This window comes from Sapajus apella, unplaced genomic scaffold, assembly GCF_009761245.1.
Source record: "Sapajus apella isolate SASKATOON/1434 unplaced genomic scaffold, GSC_monkey_1.0 scaffold101, whole genome shotgun sequence".
NCBI lineage: Eukaryota > Metazoa > Chordata > Mammalia > Primates > Cebidae > Sapajus > Sapajus apella.
Window position 1 is genome coordinate 4,191,789 of NW_022437041.1, and position 16,974 is coordinate 4,208,762.

General features: G+C 35.7%; 1 pseudogene; it reads right to left on the bottom strand.

Moving 5' to 3' along the window:
* Positions 1-13,127: 13,127 nt before the first annotated feature.
* On the bottom strand, positions 13,128-14,528 carry LOC116536533 (annotated as a pseudogene).
* Between the last annotated feature and the right edge of the window lie 2,446 nt (positions 14,529-16,974).

Genomic DNA, 16,974 nt, shown 5'->3' on the forward strand with positions numbered 1-16,974 from the left:
TTATACAGATAGGTAGATGTAAAACATTATCTTTTATTTATTTTTTAAAAATCCTTAATCCATAGACTAAAACAAAAGTAAAAACAATAAAATGTGAGGTTTATAATGTGTAGAAGTAGAATATATAGTATAATATTACAAAGAATATGAGCGGTGAAAATTGAATTTTACCACTTTTTACATAAAGTGGCATAATATGAATTCAAGAGGACTGTGATTAATTAGGAATATACATTGTAATCCACAGAGGAAACAATAACCTCCCCAAAACTACACTAGCTAAATAGCCAATACAGAAGATAATTTGGGATATTAAAATTTTTATTAATCTAAAGGAAGACAGAAAAGGAACAACAAAGAAACAAAGAGAAAATAGATAGCAAATGACATTGTGATAGACTTAATTTTACTTATGTCAATAATTTAAATTCAGAGTTTTTCAGACTACATAAGAAAACAAAACTATTTGCTGCCCGCAAGAGAGCCACTATAAATATATTGACAAAAACAGGTTGAACATGAAAGTATAGAAACAGCTACATCATGCAAACACAAAGCAAATGAAAGCTAGTGTGCTACCTCAATGTCAGACAAAATTGACTTCAAGACAAGGAGTATTACCAGACATAAAGAGAGTCATTTTATAACCGCAAAGGGTCAATTCATCAAGAACATGTAACAATCCTACAGTGAACACACCTCATAACAATACTTTAAAATACAAGAAGCAAAAATGAATAAAATTAAAGGGAAAAATAGATAAATCCCCAAAGCTAGACATTGTAATACTTCTCTCAGTAATTGATAGAACAAGTAGACAAAATGTTAGTACAAATTATCATAGACAATTTAAATGTCTATCAATGAACTTGATCTAATTGATGCTTATAAAACACTATTCTAACAACTGCAGAATACACATTCCTTTCAAGAGTACATGAAATATGCAGTAACATAAATTATATTCTGAACCAAAAAACAAATATCAACAAATGTCAAAGCTTGAAATCATATACTCTACAACCAAATTAATTAGTAATATAAATAGCAAAACAATATGTATGATATGATTCTATGTATGTTAAATATTATTAATCCAGCAAACCAACTGCTGTGATCTAAATGTTTGTGTCTCCCCAAAATTCATAGGTTGAAATCTTAACCCCAAAACTGATGGTATTAGGACATGAGAATTTGGAAGGTAATTGGGTGATGAAAGCAGAGATTTCATAAAGGAAATTAATTCCCATATCAAAAAAAGACCACAGACAAATCCTGATATGGTTTGGCTATGTCTCCACCCAAATTTTATCTTAAATTCCCATGTGTTGTGGGAGGGACCCAGTTGGAGGTAATAGAGTCATCGGGGCAGGTCTTTCTTGTGCTGTTCTCATGGTAGTGAATAAGTCTTATGAGATCTGATGGTTTTAAAAACAGGAGTCTCCCTGCACAAGCTTTTTTCTCTTGTCTGCTGCCATGTGAGATGTGCCTTTCACTTTCTGCCATGATTGTGAGGCTTCCCTAGCCACATGGAATCGTAGGTCCAATAAACATCTTTATTTTGTAAATTGAGCAGCATGAAAATGGACTAATACAAATCCCTTACCTCTTCTACCATGTGGAAGAACAGTGAAAGAGCATCCTGTTAACCATGAAATGGGAAGTGGGCTCTCACTAGATGCTGAATCTGCTGGTGCCTTGATGTTAGACTTCTTAGCTTCCAGAACTATGAGAAATAAATTTCTGTTTCTATAAGCCACTCAGCTTGGGGTATTTTTTTATAGTAACCCAGACAAATGAAGACACCAATACACTGTAAGTATACAAAAGTATACATGTACACACATATAAAAAGAACTGACCGAATATAGATCAAAGATCACTTCTTTACAGGAAAATGGAAATGAAAAGGGATTAAAGAGGAACATTTATGCTTTATTTAAATGTATTTTATTATTTGTATTTCCATGTTACTTGTATGTTTAGAATAAATAAAATAAGGCTGATAAATAATAAATATGGAGACTAGCTGATACACATTTTGAAATAGAAGAGTAGCAAAGAAAGATTTGCCCTGCTATTATCAAAATATTTGTACAGCTATGGTAATGATGAACTTGAGGGCCAGTTACAGGAAGCAACACAAAAACTAAACGGAATAGAATACGGACTGGTAATCGACTCATTACATGTGAGATTTTGGTGGACATTAAAGGTGGCATTTAAAATAGCTGGGCAATGGGTTTAATCTTTAATAAATGGTGTTAGAAAAGTTGGCTAACTTTTCTAACTCCCTAATTTGCCTAGGGACAAATTAGACCCTGCTGTGGTCATGAGTGCTGTCCATCATATACTTTTAGCTCTCTGTTTTGGGGCACATAGTACGATTGTATTTCCTCGTGACCTTTGAAGTTAGATGTCGCCTTGGGACTTTTTTTGGCCAATTAGACAATACAAGCATAAGTGGCAGTTATCACTTTCACATAGAAATAAAGTGTGTTTATTGTGGCAGGACACTAGATTTTGCAACCCCAGCATTACCCAACTCATGTGACAATTGGTGTCTGAAATGTGGGGGAATAGTGTAACAAAAAAATACATTTTTTTGCATTATCATGGACTCTAGGAAGCAGAGGGGAAGAAAATATTAAACGTCGAACTATTTCTCCATTCTCTGTAGTAGCAAAACTTTTGGTAAAACTGTTGCTCTCAATGAGGTGGATGGATGATTATGTATCTAATGAACTTTTTATACTAGAAGAAAAAACATTGCAATAGAGAATGATGGCAGCATGCTTTCGTAGACATAACGTGAGTCTAGAAAACTATTTGCCAGAAGGTTAGCTTAAATAGAAATTGCCGCTTTGCAAGCAGGGATGAAAGGGACTAAAATAGAGAGAATCTGAATTTTTGGATTTGTAGGGATAGAAGCAGCAACTGATTCTAAAACTCAAATAGTTAAAGTTGAAAAATAATTTGAACAACAAAAGTGCTTTAAAACTCAGCCTTGGTTTATCTGTAAATGCCAAGGACCAGAAATAACTCAAATGCCCCACAAGTAGACAATGGGTGCTTAACATTTCATCCCATTCGGTGGGACATTACTAAAAAGAACAACTGATACATGCAACAACATGGATGAGTCTCAAATGCATTTTATGACAGAAAACAAATCAGCAATTTCCAGGAGCTGGGAATGAGGGAAGATGCAGAAGAATTTTGCGCACGTTGCAGTGGTAGTGGCCGAATTTTTATATATTACTGTATAACAGCAACTATCTGTACATGTTGGTAACCCCAGTAGGAGCCTGTTGTGAATGATTAAACAAACAACTGTCAGTCTTGAATGGTATTGAAATATTTGAAGAGAAGTATATAAACCTGATCGTCTCTGGAGATTTCTTCAGATCTAAAGTCTAACAATTTTATCCCCAACATAGTAGGTGAATGTCACTTAACATGTGAGTCTCATCAGGGTAGAGTTTATTATCCATGGTTTCATGAAATTTTACTGTATTGCTGTTGGTTCACACATGTGTCATAGCATACTAAAGGTAGTATCAAGTCATAAGTAGATGATCTTTTGAACTTTTGTAAGAAAATAATTTAAGTAGAGTTGAATTGAGTAACAAAAAATTGTTCCTTCTATTCTTCTGAGCTCTTGGCTGGTCTCTGGATTAAATGGGCATAAAACAGGTTAACAGGAAAAGAGCAGTTTTAATTATGATGTGTGTATGCACAGGGGTCCTACAGAAATATGAGACTTGAGAAAGTGCAGATGACAGACTTTTATAACAGGGGAGTGGGGAGATAAATTATGAGAGGTTGAGGGGAAGGAGGAAACATAGGGTGAATGAAGATTGTTTTGTTATGCAGATAAAAATCTCAGCTGATGAACATTGCCTTGGAGTAACTTTCTTCCTAGTACCGATTTACTAATGAAAATTTCCTTTACTAATGAAAATTTCCTCTATATAGTAAATTTATTTTTACAAAAGGGGGAAATTTATACTTTGTTAAGTTGAAGGCGAAGTAAAGAGTTTCCCCTTTGTTAAAGGAAAAACCTTAGACAAATGAAATTTAACAGAGTTTGAGCAAAGAAGTCACAAATCAGAAAGCCTTTCAAGTCAAAGTAGATTTATAAATTTTAAAAAGATAGTTCAGATTTTTAGGAAAAAGAAAAAAATACCATATAAGTTGTATCTGGACATCTCCCAAAACGAATATACATACAGCAGTCTGCTAGAATTTGCACAGTCTTTATGTTTGACTTCCTCTTTTATGGGGATATTTATTTCATGGCAAGGTACATATATAATGCCACACTCCCTGGAGGACATGGAAGGAAAAACTCAAGGTGCCAACTCTTTTACCTGCATACTCAACAGTGTTATAATCTTCCGATAGAAGAAAGAGAAAATAAAAATATGGTGATTCTTCACTCTTTTTAATTTTTCATTACTTATATTTATTTCTCTTTTCCTTTTTAGTTTTTCGGATCCCCAAAATACAAAATATCATCTTGTCCTTCTTCAGTGAAATGTCAGTTGGAGTTTTCTCTAATGGGATGATAGCTCTTTTCCTTTATGGCTCAATGATGTAATTTCATCTGAGCTTTACCTTTCTTTTTCTGCTTAAAATCTGTGTACTTTATGAAAATCACTTTATTTTTTGAAACATATAGTAAGCCTTTTTGTTGTTGTTGTTATTTGTGGTGGTTTTTATTTATTTTTTTTTTTTTTGAGACAGTTTCTTGCTCTGTTGCCCAGGCTGGAGTTCAGTGGTTCAAGCACAGCCCACTGCAGCCTCAAACTCCTAAGAAAAAGTCATCCTTTTGCCTCAGACTCCTAAGCTGGGACTACAGGTGTGCACAACAACACTCAGCTAATTTTTCTGACTTTTAGTAGAGATGGGGTCTTGCTATGATGCCCAGGTTGGTCTTGGACTCCTGGCTTCAAGTGATCCTCCTGCCCTGATTTCCCAAAGTGCTCAAATTACAGGTGTGAGCCATGCACCTAGCCAATAGGAAAGTCTTTCATTTATAAAGATGGTGGCTTGAATATTTTACCCCAGTCCAAATCAATGACAAACTGTCTTTCCTGCGTCAAGCAGCTGCTGGATTGGCTCACAGGGGATCTAGAGGGTAGGAATCAGGCCTTGGCTCTTCTATGAACAGATTGAGAGAAATGGAGGACCTTTTCCCCTTCTGCTCTTAGGAATGCCTCCAAAGACAAGTAATAGAGAACTATAAGTTGCTGACAAAAAATTCTATGAGTCCTAAAGGGAGCTTGCCCTATGGAGATCCACAAATCTCCAGTAGAAAAATGAGTGTTTCTAGAAAAATATGCTTGTCTTCTCCACCAGCAGGAATTGTCAAACAGGTGATAGAGGTGCTTTCTAATGCCAAGGCTTGGAGAATGCTAGCATTTACACATGAGGAGATTACAAGCAGAAAGAAGCTTCTGTGACTTTTCTATTTGGGACTGACACCCTTCTGGACAGCACCTGTTAGTCCCTTGGTATGCATAGTATGGTCCTTGATCCAGGCAACAATGGCATTATCTGGAAACGTAATAAAAATGCAGAGTCAGCTCCATTCCACACCTACTGAATTGGAACCCAGGTGAATCACAGGGACGTTAAAGTTTGAGAGACCTACAGATGCTGACACATCTGCATCATCTTTCAACTGTGGTATTATAACCATTAAATCAGATTAGACCCAAATCCCACTGAGACAATTTAAATACCACCAATGCTGGTTCTTAGCCAAGTACTGCCAGAGAAGGCTGATGAACACTTTAGGAGATGAATAATGCCCGTGTGTGTGTAAATATATGCATACATATATATATTTTTGAATTTGAGAAACTTGGTGTTTGAACTAAACAAGTTAATAGATCATTTTGAGGTGAAAATGATCACTGTTAGGACCTGAACTAGTTGCCTTGAAGAGTAAACAAAAGAAAGATTTCCAAATAAAGAGGAAACACAAAAAAATGGAAATAATAAGGGGAAATTATAAAAGGCAATAAACTTAGGAATCCTAAACTCTAAATAATATGGGCTGTAGAGGAAGAAAAAAATTGATAGGTAAAGGGAAATAATTTCACAAGGAATAGAAATAAATGTCCTGTTGTAAAGATAGACTGGGATCTGTAGACTGAAAGGGCTTAGGAAATCCCTTGCTAGATTGAGGGAAAAGATAGCATGGTCATAGTATAACAAAATCTTTGAATTCTAAGAATAAAGAGAGCATTTTACCAGATGCAGATGGAAAGAAAAGGCTGCTTACCAAATCAAAGAAATCAGATTGTCACTGAACTTCTCATCAGTAGGAAGCTGGTGAAGCTACATAGATACCTGAAAAGAAAGGATTGCAGTTCAACCTAGACATCACCTGCTAAAGAGAAAGAGTACTTTCTGCAGAGCTTCGGGAGTTGTTAAGAATGTATTTCCACTTACCTGTGTGAAGATAAGGGCTGAGAAAGAATACTACCTACCCAAAAATAAATCAGAAGAAAGCCCCTATGATAAGGAAGAATGAAGAGGAAACAGCTGTAAGTAGATGGGTGGATGGATGAATGGATATATAGATCTATAGATTGATCAATCAATCAATAGATAAATACTGTCTAAATAAAAATTATATTTCTAGGGAAAACTTGAAAACAGTCTGACAACTAAAGTACTAAACTACCTCAGTAAAAACTAAAGATGGGTTGGTGAGGGATGTGTGGTGGGAAGTAAAAGCATGATAGGTATTATCTTATTGAGACAAAAGGAAAAAGCAGATGGAAAATATGACTTTTTTGTTGAGGGGAAAAATTGGTATCTTGTTTTCATATTTTAGAATACATACGTATTTGATGATGAGTATTTTAAAAATATGGTGATGGTTGGTAAATGAATATAGATAAATGAAATAAAACCAAGTTAGCAAGAAAAAAATTAAAGAAAAAATGAATTTTAAAACCAGAGTGCATAAGCACAAGGATGAAGAAAAAGACAAAACAGTAAAAAAGTGGGAAAGAAAATAACATGAAATGAATAAAATCAATTATATCAGTTATTATCTAACTATGAATGTGATGAATCTTCTAATGTGAAGATACAAATGGCACTAAAAAAAAAAATTCAGCCGGGCGCGGTGGCTCACGCCTGTAATCCCAGCACTTTGGGAGGCCGAGGCAGGTGGATCACGAGGTCAAGAGATCGAGACCATCCTGGTCAAAATGGTGAAACCCCGTCTCTACTAAAAATACAAAAAATTAGCTGGCCATGGTGGCTTGTGCCTGTAATCCCAGCTACTCAGGAGGCTGAGGCAGGAGAATTGCCTGAACCCAGGAGGCGGAGGTTGTGGTGAGCCGAGATTGTGCCATTGCACTCCAGCCTGGGCAACAAGAGCGAAACTCCGACTCAAAAAAAAAAAAAAAAATTCAGTGCAAAAAAACCCAACCCTATCTAAATGTAGTCTGCAAGAAACACAAGGTGATTAAGGAAATTGAAATGTAATTTTTTTAAAAAGGGGGTAGTCAAAGAGATATAGGAGTTAAAAAGAAATTATTTAGGCAGATTTTGAGGATAAGGAAGTTCTCAGTAAAGTTTTCATTTGAGTGAAAACCAACCCCACACTCATTTTCTTGTCTAACAGAGCAGTCTGTAAAATCCAGCTGCAGACATAGACAAGCAAGTTGGAAGCTTGCACAGGCAAATGCCAGCAGTTGTGCCAATAAGAATATGCTACCTGACATAGAGATGTTCAAAATGGCAGCTCCACCTTTTCTTCTCTTTGTCAGCCACATGTACAATAAGGAGCAGACAAGATAATGCTGGCCAAGTAGAAAGCCCGTTTGCATAAGAAGATTAGGGTAGGACCATCAGCCTTCTCGTGCAGTGTAAACATCACACCTGATCCAACCAATCTGTGGCCCTATGTAAATCAGACAGCATCTCCTCAAGCCTGCCTATAAAATGTGTCACAGTCCACTGCAGGCTGGCTTTTCCTGTTCAGATGCCTCTCTCTCACAAGAGAGAGAGAGAGCTGCTATCCTGTCTCCTTTCTTATACCTATTAAACTTTCTGCGCCTTAACCCACCCACATGTGTTTGTGTCCTTAATCTTATTGGAGCGAGATGAGGAACCCTGGGTATTTACGCCAGACAACGATACCACTTCAAAAGCAATACAGAGCAAATAAAACCTAAAAGCAAGCAATAGTTGAAATGATCATATGGGTTAATTTTAAATTTAATGTTAAAGATATTAAGAAAGATACTGACAGAGAAGAAGCGCTGTTATCTTGGGCAAACACCAAACACGGCCACTTGAACTTCCAGCTCCCTTTCTCACCTTAAGCATTTCAAGGAAATCACTTCTCCTAACAAGCAGCCAGAAACAGCAGAGAGTAAAACACAGAGAAGTCAGCTCAGGTACGGAGGGAAGGCGAAAAGCCTCTTGAGCAACCACCAAACTTATTATACAATGGGCCCCAGTAAAACAGTGGGCCCTAATAAGCGCATTTCCTTCCCTTTAAGTGCACTAAAATAGAGAAGCTAAAAGCAGACTCGGTGTGGGGAGCGGGGTGGGGGGTATGCCTGCAGATGCAGGAGGATGTATGGGAACAGACACAAAACCCTCCCTTCCCGATAAGCAAGACAAAGAGACACAGAAACATGCGGAGACTGTGATAAGCTCTGCCACCCTGAACCCTTAAAAATTCTTAGTCTGATTCTCAACAAACTGACAGAAGAGCAGAAGATCAAACACCGCATGTTCTCACTCATAGGAGGGTGTTGAACAATGAGAACACATGGACACAGGGAGGGGAGCACTACACACTGGGGTCAGTTGGGGGGAAACAGGGGAGGGACGGTGGGGGGTGGGGAGCTGGGGAGAGATAGCAAGGGGAGAGATGCCAGATGCAGGTGATGGGGAGGAAGGCAGCAAATCACACTGCCACGTGTGTACCTATGCAACAATTTTGCATGTTCTTCACATGTGCCCCAAAACCTAAAATGCAATAAAATAAATAAATGGGGGAAAAAAAATTCTTAGTCTATAAGAGAGAGTGCCTCTGACCCGACTTGGCCAGAAGCTCCTCTCAGGTTTATTCTCCAAAATAAACCTGTCTTTGCTGAGTCACTTTTCATGTTTCTGCCCTCTGTCTTTAATTCTTACAGGTACATTAGTGATTGAATGCACAATAAATCTTTATGCATCAAACAATGTAGCCACCAAACATTATGAAGCAGGAATATTAAAGATATAATAAAGGCCAATAAAAGTAAAATTATAGTGGAAGATTTTAATACACATTTTTTCGGGAAATAGATTTTACTAAAAAGAAAATACATAACCACAGAAAAATTAAAGGAGCTAATCAACAGACTTGATTATATTTACAGATATGCATACATATAATCCTTAGATTCTTTAAGAGAAAACAATTTATATTTTTAAAGAACATTACAAAAGTGGATCCCTCCTTTACCACAAATGAAATTAACAAAGATTAGTATACATTGTGTGACATAATTGCAATCTAATGCAATTGGAAACAGACAATAAAAGTTTACCTTAAGACATGAATTGCTTAGAAATTAAAAAATTCCACTCAGATAATCCTCAATTCAAGGAGAAATTAAAAGCTTTAATACAAATTATTAAGAATAAATATTTCAAAACATATCGTACACTGCAATAATACTCAGGGGAATGTATCTATTCTTAAATGTTCTTGTGGGTAAAGATATTTAAAAAGAAGCTTATTATTCATGTCAAGGTATTTTGTAAAAGAACAAAAAAATTAAAAGTAAATGGAAGGGAATTGTTAAGGCTTTAACTAAAATTAATTAAACAGAAAAGTAACAACTATTATAGATAAGATAAATTCAAATGCTCATTCTTAAAAAGTCCAATAAAACCAGTAAACACTTAAGAAGCTTGGTTAATACATTTCTATTGGATATAGTTAACAGGAAAAAGATAATACTATTTTGGAAGAAAAATGTGACGTTATGTGTAATGTAGGCTTTGGAGAGAATTTTTTAACCAAGAAGGGAAACCAAAAATATATTAATGAAATGATAGACATATTTAGCTATATAAACATTAAGATATATGGCCTGGGAAAATATACCATAAACAAAGTCGATAGGCAAATTATAGACAGTAAACATATTTGAAACACAAAAACAGATAAAATGTTCATGGCTACTGCAGAAAGAGCTCACATAAATTAGCAACAAAAAACAAATATCCAATAGAAAACGCTTAAGAATATTAACACATAGTTTACAAAAAACACATCTAAATAACTGTTAAAACCTGAAAATGTGATAAACATCCCTAGTAGTAAAAAAAAAAAAAAAAAAGTCAGTTAAGAAAACAATGAGCTATACTATTTATAACCATCAGATTATTGAGCCTTAAAAGCAGCATTAACCCCAAATGTTGGTTAAGCATGAGATTAAAAAATGTATATATTGCTGATGGAAATGTCAAAAGTCAATCTTTTTGGAAAGCAATATGGAAATAGGTTTTAAATTAAAAAATTACAAAACATAGCCTTTCGTCTGGCAATTTTACTCTTAGAAATCTATTCTATAGAACTGAAAGCATCAGTATGTAACACTAAATTCATTATTACAGTATACAGTATTTACTAATGTTTTAAAAACTGAAAGCAAGTAAATTCTTGTCAATATGAAAAAGTTTGAATGCATATTTAAAGAAAAAATAGTTTAGTATGGAAAATTTCAAACATATATAAGTAGACATTATAGTATAATGAACTCGATGAAGTCATCCAATCACATTAAATCATTATCAACATTTTTTTCCAAGTTTATCTTATTTATCCACTTCTTTACTTTTTTTCTTCCTGGACTGTCCAAACATAACTTATCATTATATCGTTTCACACCTAACTAGTTCAGATAAGGATTTTTTTAAAAAACCCACAATATCATTATTAAACCTAGGAAATTAGGTTGAACACAACGGCTCACACAAATAATTCCAGCGCTTTGTGATACCAGGTGGGGAAATTGCTTGAGGCCAGTAGTTCAAGACCAGCTTGGGCAACATAGTGAGACTACCTTCCTTGCAAAAATTTAAAAATTAACTCGGCATGATCACATGCGCCTATGGACCTAACTATGCAGAAGGGTAACTTGTGCCCAGTAGTTCGAGGCTGCAGTGAACTGCGATTGTGCTACTGCACTCCAGCCTAGGTGGCAGAGTGAGAACCTGTCTCTAAAAATAAACAAATAAATAAACCTAGTTAATTAATAGTAATTCTTTGATATCTAATACTCACTTGGGGTTCAAACTTTTTCCTGGATTTGAACATCGTTTTTTGCAATTAATTTGTTTGAATCAGAATCCAGACAATATCTACGTGTTGCATTTTTGCTTATGTGTCTCAAGACTCTATGACAGTTTTGATCTATAGCAGTTTCTCTCTTTTTCATGCCATTTATTTGTTGCAGAAACTTAAGTCACCTTTTTTTTTATTTTGGATTTTGGATTTTTTTTTTTTAATTTTTCTTAATGTTCTGGGATACATGTGCTGAACGTGCAGGTTTGCTACTTAGGTGTACATGTGCCATGGTGGTTTGCTGCATCTATCAACCTGTCATCTAGGTTTTAAACCCCGCATGCATTAGGTATTTGTACTAATGCTCTCCCTCCCCTTTTCCCCCACCCCCTGATGGGCCCCGGTCTATGATATTCCCCTTCCTATGTCCATGTGTTCTCATTGCTCAACTCCCACTTATGAGTGAGAACATGAGGTGTTTGTTGTTCTGTTCCTGTGTTAGCTTGCTGAGGATGATGGTTTCCAGCTTCATCCGTGTCCCTGCAAAGGACACGAACTCATTCTTTTTTATAGCTGTGTCACTTTTTTTTGGTTTCATTTTTTGCATCCTAGATTTAGCTGTTTGTATCCTTACCCTACTTAACATGCTACTTGGTTCCATATTGTTTTTCTTACCAACTTGTAAGACTTTAAATACTGAGGATCTACTAGATATTAGTTGAATACTTGAATAAAAATGTTTCATACATGGTGCTAAATACTTTCTATTTATCGCTTGTGTAAGTACATAATATCTAGATGTTCCACTTTTTTTTTAATGTTAATGAATGAATTCAGGTGTTGTCTATCTCCTCACAGCCCCCCACCCAGACTGTTCATCCAAAGAGTTTAGTATTCTTTGATGATCATTACTTGGTCCATTATTTAATTAGGGTATTTCTGGTTGAATATATTTTTTACTTCTATACCATGAAAAAATATTCTGCACCTATTATAAATTATAGCTAATGCTTTTACAGTGCTTATTTTGAGTAAGATATGGTTCTAAGCACTTTAAATAGACTAATATATTGTGCCTAGTAACAACCCAAGGAAGTAGTTACAGTAATTATCCCCATATTACATACAAAAACTCAGAAACAAAATAATTTGCCACAAGTCACTGCTATTAAATGATGAGTTGGAATTCCAAAGAATGAATGGGATAGATATAAGTTTGGAAAAAGAAAGATGTGAAAGACTTATATGTAAGATGATTCTGTTTTTATAAAATAAACAATGGTAAATTGATATGTGTGCTTATATGAGAAAGACAAATACCACATTATGAATTGGTTACACAGTGAGGGAGGGAGACATAATATTGGGGATGTGTAGAGACAGAGTGAGGGAGTAGAGGGAAAGAAGAGAGATAAGCAAAAATTCCACAAAAGACAGCACTTATGAAAATTCAAAGTAAAACAACATATGTGATTTTTAATATAAAATTATTTGTATGTATGTATACACACAACTACATATATGTGTATAGATTTATATTGATAGAGAAATGCATGAACATACGGTTACTAAATGGCTAATGTTTTTTTTATCTCAGGCTAGTGGGATTTTAGTTGACAATTTCTTCTTTATCCTTTTGTGTACCATTCAACTATTTTACAATGATCATATATTTATATAACCAAAAAAATAGAATAAATCTATTTTAACAGTGTAAAAACATTTAAGAGAGTTAGGAATAAATTTAATTTAATTTAATTATTTATTGGTGGCAAGAGGACACACTTTATTGAGCCTCTCATCACTAGTTCTCTTTCTCCTGCACAGTCTTGGTTCCCTGGAGAGGTCCAGACTGGGCACAGCAACGACACCCACTTTGCGGCCAGCAGGGACATCTCTGCCGATGGTGGAGGGCTTGCCCATGTGCTGGTGGTTGCCACCTCTGAAAGGATGCTCCACAAGGTTCATGGCCACACCCCGTACTCCTGGCCAGCAGTTCCTCTTTGCCTTATATTTGTGGTGGGCCCTGCCAGCCTTCAGGATGGGTTTTCAGTTCGGCCACCTCTGGCCACTACACCACCACAGCTCTGTTGGCTGAGGAGATAACCTTCTTGGAGCCAGAGGACAGCTTCACATGGGTCTTCCTGGTCTCAGGGTTGTGGGAGATAATGGTGGCATAGTTCCCTGATGCCAGGGCCAGCTTGCCACGGTCTTCAGGCTTCTCCAAGCAGCACACGGCGATACCCTCATGCATGGTGCGCACAGGGAGCACATTGCCAACGACGAGCTGGGCCTTGGGGCAATACACAAACTGGCCCATGCGAATGCCCTCGGCGGCAGTGAACAGCTCCGTCCACTTCTTAAATCGGTACAGATTCCAGAAGACCGTCTTGGTGAGGGGCGCGCCGAGGCCCGGACAGTGGAGAGCGTGCTTCACGATGCCCTTGTTGTACCTGCTCGGGGAAGTCCACGGCGAGCAGGTGCGCGGGGCCCTGACGGTGCCTCACCTGCGCGGAACGCGGACCCGGGGCCAGTCCACTGTCCACAGATCATGCAGCCCACGGCGACGGGCCCTGCTCACACGCACAGCCGAAAGAGCAAATATGACCTTTTAAAACTACTAATATATCAGTTATATAAAACAATTCTACTATTAAACTACAAGTGTAGTTCAAACCCCTCAAAGCTTCAGTTGTTAAATATTGAAGGTAATAGCACAGAATTTGAACCAATAGTAAAACTTCACTAATTAATACTATTTGTCAAGATCTATCTAAATTCATGAAAGCACTGAATTGTAGAATGTGAAGAAATGTCATTTTATTAGCTCCAAGCTATTTAACAAAAGAGAGAAAGCATCAGTTCAAGTGGAAGAATTATGTTTATTCACTGTTGTATAGTTCATTATAAGAGAAAAAGATTTTGTGCTATTGCTTCTCAAGATGAAGACTTCTGTACCTTCCCTAAGACCTTATCAAATGAACAAAGTTTATGGTAGATTCTTATGTTAACTAAGTGGATCACTGTTTTTTTTGCATTTCTTTTATGATTGTGTAATACATCTAAATAATTTAATTCTCATAGCCATAGCAATCCAACATAGAAAGATAAATGACTTGTTTGCACCATTGTTCAAAACTATCTTGTACTATTTTATATTTTTAATCAAATTTTAGCTTCATTAGTAAAAAGGCTAAATACCCATAGATATAAATATTTCTGGGACTGAAAACATTTCTTCAAATATCAAGTACTGTATATACATATATATAAAGTATATATACCCAATATAATACTGGGTACCGTTTAAGCACGTTGAGTGAATTACCTCCTATAATATGCATGATACAACTTTAAGGTAGTTACCTTTGCGATTTAACAGGTAAGAAAGTGGACATGTATAGAGGTTAAGTAACAATGCTAGGAAGCAATTTACACAAGTGTGCATTAATATGTATGTGTGTATATATACCTACATATTATATTCCACTAATTCTTTTATACAACAGCTGGAGAATAAATAAATCAAAATATATGTTGCCTGCTTTCTTCCAGCCTTTGACTGGGCTCCTTGACTCCTTGTTCAAGAGGATTGCCTGCTGCCTAATTCTTCTACTTAGTCTTGTCTTCTCCTTTTTCTTGTGCTGGATACCAACTCTGCATATACTTGGATCTTGTGCTGACAAGTTTTCTAGATACTGAACCTACTCAAGTGGGCAGGATGTATAGTGACAGTCTTCTATAAAATGGGTGGAACTGGAATCCATTTTGTTGAGGGAAATAAGCCAAGCACAGGAAAATGAATATCACATGTTCTCACTTGTCTGTGGGAGCTAAAATGAGATCTCAGGAAGAAAGAGGGAAAATTGGTGGTAACCAGAGGCTAGGAGGTGTAGGGAAGAACATCTTCAGGTAAACAGGTAGGAGGGGAGACATAGGCCCTTTCTTGTCTTATCATTTTTTAACAATCAAAGATTAACAACCTCAAAAATTTGAACTCTGAAATACCTCATGTGTGCAAAAAAGCAGAGATTACAATAATTGGCTTTGGAGCATGACAGACTTTGATTTGCATGTGGGCTGTTCTACTCACTAGCTATAGATGAAAGCACTGTATCCTTTTTCTCATCTGTGGAGTGGGGGAACAGCTGTTTTTACTTAATACATTTTATGAAGGATTAATGAGGTAATAATGCATGCTGTATATAAAGCATGAGTCCTATAATATATTAATATCTCAATTCACATTATCAGTTATTACTAAGATTATTATTACAGTATTCTTATTGTCTCCATCATATCGAAGTCTGCATTTTCTCCATATTTTGAGTATCTAACTATAATAAATTATATAGTTGATTCTATATGAGATGGTAGAAATTTTTATTCTGTTCTTTTACTAATCTTTTAAAATAAAGGGTTAAAAGCAGTTCCACGTGAAAAATGAAAATATTTTGAAATCTTTTTGATATAGAACAAAATCCTTTAACTGGGAGAATATGAACAAATATTCACACACACACACGCGCGCGTGCGCGCACACACACACACGCACGCACACACGCACACACACACACCATTTATCTTTGAAGGATGATTCCTTGTAAGCCCACAAAGAAAGGAGGCCTAGGAAAAAGGGTTTCTGTGCTTCAGTGAAGTTCTTTCCCATTCATTATCTCCAAAATTATTGCTTTTCCAGGTTAATATTAGGCTTTTTATTTATACCTGAAATAAGTCTTAGTTATTAAAATAAGAGTAATAGTATCCAATATTAGTGACATTGTCAATGTTTACTAACACATTTATTGGCTGTAGACATAATACATGGCAATGGTAAATAATTTAAAATATGAAACCTGTAACTAAAAAAATAAATTACTATACTGTAATCACCCAAAGATAATAGGACAAATATTAGCATTATAAACTATTCATTTATATACCAGTCACTGTCTTTTGGGGAGCCATAAGCTACACACTGGAGAGCAATACAGATCCTACACAGTAAATCTTGGTGAGCTTTCCAAGTTAATATATGTAGGTAGACTTTATGTATAATAGCTACTTAGCATTTCATCACATGCATATTATGTATCTAACCATTGTACCTTATAGGAGATTAAGGCTGTTTCCTCAGTTTTACTTAATCTAATTAGATAAGAATGCAATGTTATTGAGGATAGAGACTTTTTCTATTCCATGACTTCAGCTTAAAATAGCATTTAAAAGTTAGACAAAAAAGAAAAATCTTTCAGAGTTCATTGAATAAATAATGTAATATTTATCATTGTTTTAATATTTTTTGAGTTAAAACATACATATAAATTTTATCATCTTTATAGTTCAGTGGTAATAAAAACATTTATATTATTTTCTTTCTCTTCATCTCTTCTTCTTTTTCTACCTTTCCTGACCTCTGGTTATCAACAATTACTCTCTATCTTCATGAGAAACACTTTTTAGCTTCCACATACGAGTAAGAACATGTGATAATCATTTTTCTGTGCTTGGCTTATTTCTCTTAACACAATGATCTCCAGTTGCGTGCATGTTAGTGCAAATGACAGGAATTCATTGCTTTTTAATGGATGAATAATATTCTACTGTGTATATATAATTTTTTTGATAGGCATTTAGGTTGATTCCCTATT